The sequence below is a fragment of the Rattus norvegicus genome, chromosome 17 (genome assembly GCF_021556685.1).
Source record: "Rattus norvegicus strain SHRSP/BbbUtx chromosome 17, alternate assembly SHRSP_T2T, whole genome shotgun sequence".
Taxonomy (NCBI): domain Eukaryota; kingdom Metazoa; phylum Chordata; class Mammalia; order Rodentia; family Muridae; genus Rattus; species Rattus norvegicus.
This window is the reverse complement of record NC_141550.1, coordinates 59,183,161-59,190,847: the sequence shown is the minus strand read 5'-3', so window position 1 is coordinate 59,190,847 and position 7,687 is coordinate 59,183,161. Positions and strand designations below refer to the sequence as shown.

The window sequence follows — 7,687 nt, the reverse complement described above, 5'->3', positions numbered from 1 at the left end:
TCCTTCTTTAAATTGCTATTTTTTTGGTTGGGTATTCTGTTGCAGCAACAGGAAAAAAACAACTGTTTCACCCCTCCGTTTAAGAATTATGTGTTGACCACTGAACTGAGAACAGGACCCCCGTTGAAGGAATCAGAGAAAGAACTGGAAGAGCTTGAAGGGGCTCGAGACCCCATATGTACAACAATGCCAAGCAACCAGAGCTTCCAGGGACTAAGCCACTACCTAAAGACTATACATGGACTGACCCTGGACTCTGACCCCATAGGTAGCAATGATATCCTAGTAAGAGCACCAGTGGAAGGGGAAGCCCTGGGTCCTGCTAAGACTGAACCCCCAGTGAACTAGACTGTTGGGGGGAGGGGGACAATGGGGGGAGGGTGGGGAGGGGAACACCGATAAGAAAGGGGAGGGGGGAGGGGGATGTTTGCCCGGAAACTGGGAAAGGGAATAACACTTGAAATGTATATAAGAAATACTCAAGTTAATAATAATAATAAAAAAATATCATTAAAAAAAAAGAATTATGTGTTGACGAGTTCTAGCTGTACACACCTATGGACGTTGTTTAATATTATGTGGAATGACCAATTCAAGGCAACCAACTTATTGTCAAAAAATGTACATAAAGAGACAGTAAACTACAGCACGGTTGAGTACTAACTGTCCTCATTGCACTGGCTAGCATAACTCAAGAGCAGCTGAGGGCCAGTGAGGTAGCCCGGAGGGTGATGGAGCTTGCTATCCCACACAAGGGGCTTCACCCTCACACTGTGAGCAGAATGCATTCCTGTTCCCTTAAGTTGCTTTTGTCAGGTACTTCGCCTCAGCATTGAGAAAGGTGACTGATAGGCTCACCACCCACAGCCAGGAGTTCTGCTTTCTTGGCATTTCCCCTTTTCAAATAAATATTTTATGGGCTGTTAAAGACTGAAAGCCACAGTTCATCTCTTCACCCAGCAGGGCCTTGGTGTTGGTTTCCTCTGTGGTCGATCCACAGGGCCATCTGCACTGAGCTAAAGTGATCTCTCTCTCTCTCTCTCTCTCTCTCTCTCTCTCTCTCTCTCTCTCCCTCTCAAAATTCCAAATGAGCCATATACGATAGAGAGACTTCTTCCCACTTCCTTTAGCAGACGTCTCCCTGAGGCAGTGTGTTCTCCCAGTGACCGCACTGGCATGGCCACGTCTAGCAAGGCTAGTGACAAAAAGTTCCTATGTCACCCCAGAGCCAGTTTGTGTTAAGTCTCTCTAGACTTCCAGGGTCTTTTATGTCTCTATCTCTTTGCCCTTTGAACACAGACCTAGTCCAAGTTTGCACAATGCTTTGTGTCTCATTGTCTCCCCTTTCAAGAGCCTAAATTAGCTCTCTTGCTTAACATTCCATATAGAGGAATGTCTGGGTGTATTTATTTCGGTGACATTCGACTTCTCCATCTACTCTGCTTCCTGTAGACCAAGCCTGTGGCACACACACCCGTCACCCACAATAGTCTTGACCTTTGCTCTTTCTTCAGTGGGTAATCCCATCTCAACAGCAGAGAAACCTGCACGGTTGGATTTTGCAGCATTTAGGGATTTATAATCTGTTATTTGTTGAGCATACACATTGTCTTTGTTCTAACCTGTCTCTGGAGCAGACTAATGGCCCAGATGGGAGGCCCCTGTTAGACATAAACCATTTCACCCCTGAGGAGTACCACTAGGAATCACTGGAACGCAGTGTTTACCCTTCCCCATTACACAGACTCAAATGAACATTTACAGCTTGGCTGAGCCGGAGTATTAGAACCCAGAGAACAGTCTCCCTGACTCACTCTTTCAATCTGGTCCTGCCCAGTGAGCATTATGTTTTTCCCATACTGTGTTCTTAAGCTCGCTATCACCAACGGCTACAACCCGACTGTTCATGGGTGTAGCCATCCTTCCTCAGCCATGTCTGGTGGCAGTCAAAAGAAAGCACATCACTGTGCAGTGTGGGCACCTCTGCAGGAGCCCTGGCCTTGATTACACCCTGCACTCAGTGTGCTACACCAACCTAACCCTTCTGATTCCTGCTACTTAAGAATGAGCCTGCTCATGAGACATGAGCATCACTAAGCTGGACAACTGGGCCCAACGTAGAGCAAGAACTGACTTCTGGAGTTTTAAGAACCCTTGAGCTTCTGGTTCACTGACACTGGAAGTGGAAGGTAGTTTTTCCACAGTGGGTAGCTGGAGGCTTACCCGTACCTGCAGCAATCATGACCATTGAACTACAATGTGCTTGTTGGGTGTAATTAATTATGAGTTGAAACTCATTTCCTGGTATATCAGATCTATGCACACTGACTACTACATGACATGGAGACCATTCCGTGAAGTGGGTATAGAGAAAGGAAAGGGATGCCATTCAGCTTCTCCTGCATCCAATATTGCTGCTGCTTGGTAGCCTAGCTTGTTGCTCTCTAAGATCCCCTGATAGGCTACCTTTAAACTGCCAAGGGAATGCTTGCCTAGCGCATGTAAGGCCCAGGTCTGATCTCTAACATTTCAATATAAGTAGATAAGGAAACACTCGACAGGCACAGCTAGAGGCATGAGATGAGCGGGATCCTGCTGTACCCTCTCTCGTGTCGGCAAAAGTAAATAAAGCTACCAACAAGACCCAGGCAGATGAGGAGCAGTGAGGACACTGGCTAGATTGACAGCCTGCGTCCTATCCCTAGATCTGCTAACTCCACACTGCTGTGACATTCAATAGTTCACTTAAGGGACAAACTAGAGATAAGGAAGGTGAGCTGAAGAAGTCCACAAGCTATCTGTGAGCCTCTGAACAGCAAGGCACCAGTCCTCCTTCACGACAGCAAGCAGAGGGCTGACCTGCTGGCATTCTGTGTGTGCCACCAGAGTCTGACTTTGCTCAGAGCCCAGCATCAGGTCTGTGTGGGGGACCACAGTCCATAGCTCCCTGGATGGTTAGGCAGAGCAGCAGTAGAATGAGTGTTGGCACCACACTGCAGGCAAGGCATTCCTCAGGTTGCATCATTGGATCTACTCCAGAGTCACTTGGCTCACGATGGGACTAAAGTTAAGGGATGCTTTGTACAAGATGAGACGGAATCCGAGTGTCTTCTTTTCAGTTGATTTGAGTAAACCCACACAATGCACTTTGCATTTTTTCTAATGGTTTGATAGTAAAATATGAAAGGAAGTCACATTTAAACAAGAAAGTTTTTTGTTTCTTTGCATACCAATTTGAAAGACTGAAAAAATTAGCAAAATGCAGGTTATATGAGGATGTAGAGAAATAGTCCCTCTTGTAGGTTGGTGGTCAAATAGTCCAAATATTTTGAATAATTAATAATGTCTTTTAAAAAAATCTGGTGCTTTCCCCTTTGATTTAGCAACCTTACTTCTAGGAATGAATCCTACAGATGTAATTGTACAAGTGTACAGTTATATCCCAAAAAGACTCTTTACTACAGCATTGTACATTTTTTAAAAATGGGTTGTAACTTGAATGTCCATTAATAAGGAATGGAATATAAAATATGTTCTTGAAAAGAACTATTTAAAAATAAAGTAAGCTTGTGTATGTTCAAATAAAATACAATATAATTTGTTACTAAATATATACTAGTTAGTATTATTGTATACTATATATATGTATTAGAATAAGCTTAGGGTTCATATAATAGTGCTTACATATATAAATGTGTAGAAATATGAATATGGATTTTTGTTGTTGGTATTCATTGAAAATTCTGAAAGGATGTGTAAGAAACTACTCATAGTGGTTATCTTTTGGGTGTTTGGTGGTATGCTTGTTGGTTTTATCAGCTTGACACAAACCTAGACATATCTGAGAAGAAGGAATCTCACTTGAAGCTTTACTTCTATCAAATAGAGGGGCATTTTCTTGACTGATGACTGCTGTGAGACAGCCCAGCCCACTGTGGGTAGTGTCTTCCCTAGGCAGGTGGTCTGGGTTGTATAAGAAAGTACACCAAGAAAGCCTCAAGGAGAGAGTTCTATGATATCTGCTTTAGTTCCTGCCTCTGAGTTCCTGTCTTGAGTTCCTACCCTGGCTTTCCTCAATAAAAAACTGTGATCTGAAAGCTGACATAAAGCATTTTCTTCCCTAGTGTTGTATACAGCAATAAAAACCTAAGACAGGCACTGTTTTACTCTCATTTCTGTTGAAATGACAAATACCCTGACAAAATGAAATTTGGGGAAGAAAAGGTTCTTGGCTTATAATTCTAAGTTATAGTCCATCATTTGGGGAAATCAAGGCAGGAACTCAAAGATTTATTTCCATCACATTGACTGTCAAGAACAACAGAAAAAAAAACAAACAAATTGATCTTTGTTTGTTTGCTTTCATCTAGTTTTCCCCTTCTCCATAGAGTTCAGGTCCTCCTACCTAGGGAATGGTGCTGTCCTCAGTGGATGGGTCCTCCTACATCAAAATCAATCAAGATAATGCCCTATAGATATAGACACAGGCCAACCCGCAATAGACAGTTCTTCAGTTGAAACTCTTCTCAGGTGATTCTAGGTTGGGTCAGGTTGACTATTAAACCAAGCCGTCACAGGTAGCATAAGACATACCAATTTATACTCTTTATCTTTTCGTTTTTTAATTTTTTATCTTCTCTTTTACTTGAAGGTTTTACATGCTCATATATTACATTAGCAATTTTTTGGAGGCAAGTTTGCCTTATATAACTCAGCCTGGCCTCAAATGCAGGGTCCTCTTGTTTCAGCCATGCAAGTGCAGGGGTTAAAAGTATGTGTAACAATGGCTGGCTGGTATTTGTAACTTTTTAAAGATTTTTTTGTTATTTTTCAATTATATATATATAATTGAAATATATATATATATGTATATATATATATATATGGGTGCTTTGTGTGAATGTGTACATATGAGTGGAGTTTTCCTGAAAGGGCAGGAGGGCATCAATTGTCCCTGGAGCTGGAGTTATAGGCAGTTGTAAGCCACTCTATATGTCTGCTGTGAACCAAACTCAGATCCTCTGCAAGAACAGCACAGACTCTTATCTTCTTAACTGCTGAGCCATCTCTTCAGTCTCCATATTCAAAAAATTTAAATTAGCTTCCATTTCTTTAGGAATACAAGCCCCTCAGCTCTGGCACTGTATCCATCATGAATGACACAGTAACCATCCTGACTAGAAAGTTTATTACAAACTGTCTGCTTCAGAGGAAACAGATGGTCACTGATACCCTTCATCCTGGGAAGGCAACAGTACCAAAGACAGAAATTCGGGAAAAGCTGGCCAAGATGTACAATACCTCACCAGATGCCATCTTTGTATTTGGATTCAGAACCCACTTCAGGGTGACAAAACAACTGACTTTGACATGATCTATGGTTCTTTAGATTATGCAAAGAAGAATGAGCCTAAACACAGACTTGCAGGACATGGCCTTTACGAGAAGAAAAAGTCCTCCTGCAAACAGTGAAAGGAACGCAAGAACAGAAAGAAGAAGGTCAGGGAGACTGCGAAGGCCAATGTTGGTGCTGGCAAAAAGTGAGTGGAAAGTGGGCACAGCCAAAGGAGTAGCTCTGAGGTGAGTTGATGTTCTGCTGTGATATACAGACTTCTGAGAGGATAAAATAAACTAAAAAGCTTCTATGACAAAAAGAAATATCAGCGCCAATGATAAAACAAATCCTGACTTCTTGAGCTATTAAAAATAGAATAATCCCTCAAGATTGGAAGGATATGGCAAAAGCAATACTAGAGTCTGTGTCACATTTATAATGGTTCTCATGGTGGAGAGATACCACAACAAAATAAAACCAGGGGTAGAGAGATTTCCAAAGATCAGCTGTTTGGTGAAGGTCACTTTACTGAGACAGAGATATAGGCTATAGAAAAAACTTTGACATTGTGTCGATCAACATCCTTAAATGTCTGGGACAAAGTCACAGATCAGGAGAAAGAACTGAACCATTTCCCCAAGTCATATAATGTCCAAAGGATACCTTCCCTGACTTTTTGCAAAGGCTTATCTCAGCTGTAGAAAGGAGTGTATTGAATCCAACAGCAAGAAAGGTACTAATCTAGTCTTTAGCCTTTGAAAATGTGGCTGCTGAATGCAAAGAAGTAATCAGACCATTAAGGGCAAGGGTAATATCAATAGATGAGTGGATTACATATAGGGCTAATGTTAGACCTCATTTGCCTGATATGACCTTAATAGGAGAAGCTGCTACTAGAGGCCTTGAGATGACCCAAACTTTCAAATGTTTTAATTGTGGTAAGCAGGGTCATCTCAGAAATAACTGCAGGAAAAAACAAATTAATCCCCAAAGGGGGCCTATGCCTTCTAGAATATGTCAGAGATGTGACAAAAGCCAACATAGGGAATGTAGAGCAACAAGAGACATATGGGACAACTCTCCAAAAAACTGCTCTAAAGGCTGTTATGAGACCAGATAACAAGGCTGAGACAAATTCTATAGACAATTCAAAAGGGGGGGCATCAAAAAACTCCCAGAGATAAATTACATAGTGTTTTATTAACCTTAAATTTTTTAAATGCTAATGAACAAAACATTTCAGCTGCTGAAAGACATTGGATTGTGGGGGGGAAAAACTACTAAACTAAACCAACCTGTTTATATTGAGGATATTCTGACATCAGAATGGAAATAAAGAAATGTGTTACACTGGGGGAGGGGTTATACATATATTTCTACAGGAAAAGAAAAACTATGGGTTCCTTCCAAGTTAATAAAAATAGACATGACAAAGGGAGACCTCCTGAAGACCATGGCGATGGAGAAGAAAAGGGAGACTAACACAATCAACAAAATAGATGATGTATATGTAGTGATGTTTATATCTCTGAATATGGAGACAGCTCTGGAACTGGCTGAGACTAAAATGTCTACTCACAGCCAATAACACTTATTGGGTACAAAATTCTCATGACTTGTTATTACATACCATTCTTTAAGATGGCATGAGTGGAAATTTATATTGTAGTTTGATCATGTGATCAAACTAACCTCTGAAGAAAGGCGTTCATCTTTCTTTATTGATCTTCATTAACCAATCTGGGCACCCTGCATACTCCATGTAAATGTCTTTATGTTGCTTGTAAGTTTTGTCTACTACAAGATGAAAGAAGAAAAGAGAGCCCTGACAAGATTCACACTTCGAGATGCTGAGATTCCAGGACCTTCCATTCCTGTTCCTTGTTTGTTTCTACCTCAACTACATTGAAGCTGCTTCTTTTAAAGACTTGCTTCCAGAACTTTTCCAGAACAGTTAGCTCACCTATCCAGCCTTTCAGACTGTAATAATCAAGATATCAGCTAAGCAATGAACTTTCTCAACACATAGAAACTGAAAGGCAAATTATGCCAACTAGCCCTCCTTTGACAAAGCCAATTTTCCTATTTCCCCTTGGGTCTCCAGAATGGAATTCTTTGTCCCAATTAATTAGAAGTAGACACAAAAAGGATCATAATACCAATCCCTTCTGTTGTAATGGATGGTTCTAGTTATTTTATGAATTATAGATACATTGTCATTTTAAGGAAAACTTTACAAATATGGTAGCTTTGGACAGGGAGAAAACTAGAGAGCTTAGATTCAGAGATTTCTACCTTTCCTTTTGTCTTCTCTATCCTTCTCTTCTTAGGTGAAAGAGAAAAAGGGGGATA

General features: G+C 41.1%; 1 pseudogene; it reads left to right on the top strand.

Moving 5' to 3' along the window:
• The first annotated feature begins 5,152 nt into the window (after positions 1-5,152).
• On the top strand, positions 5,153-5,544 carry Rps24-ps12 (ribosomal protein S24, pseudogene 12; annotated as a pseudogene).
• Positions 5,545-7,687: the final 2,143 nt, after the last annotated feature.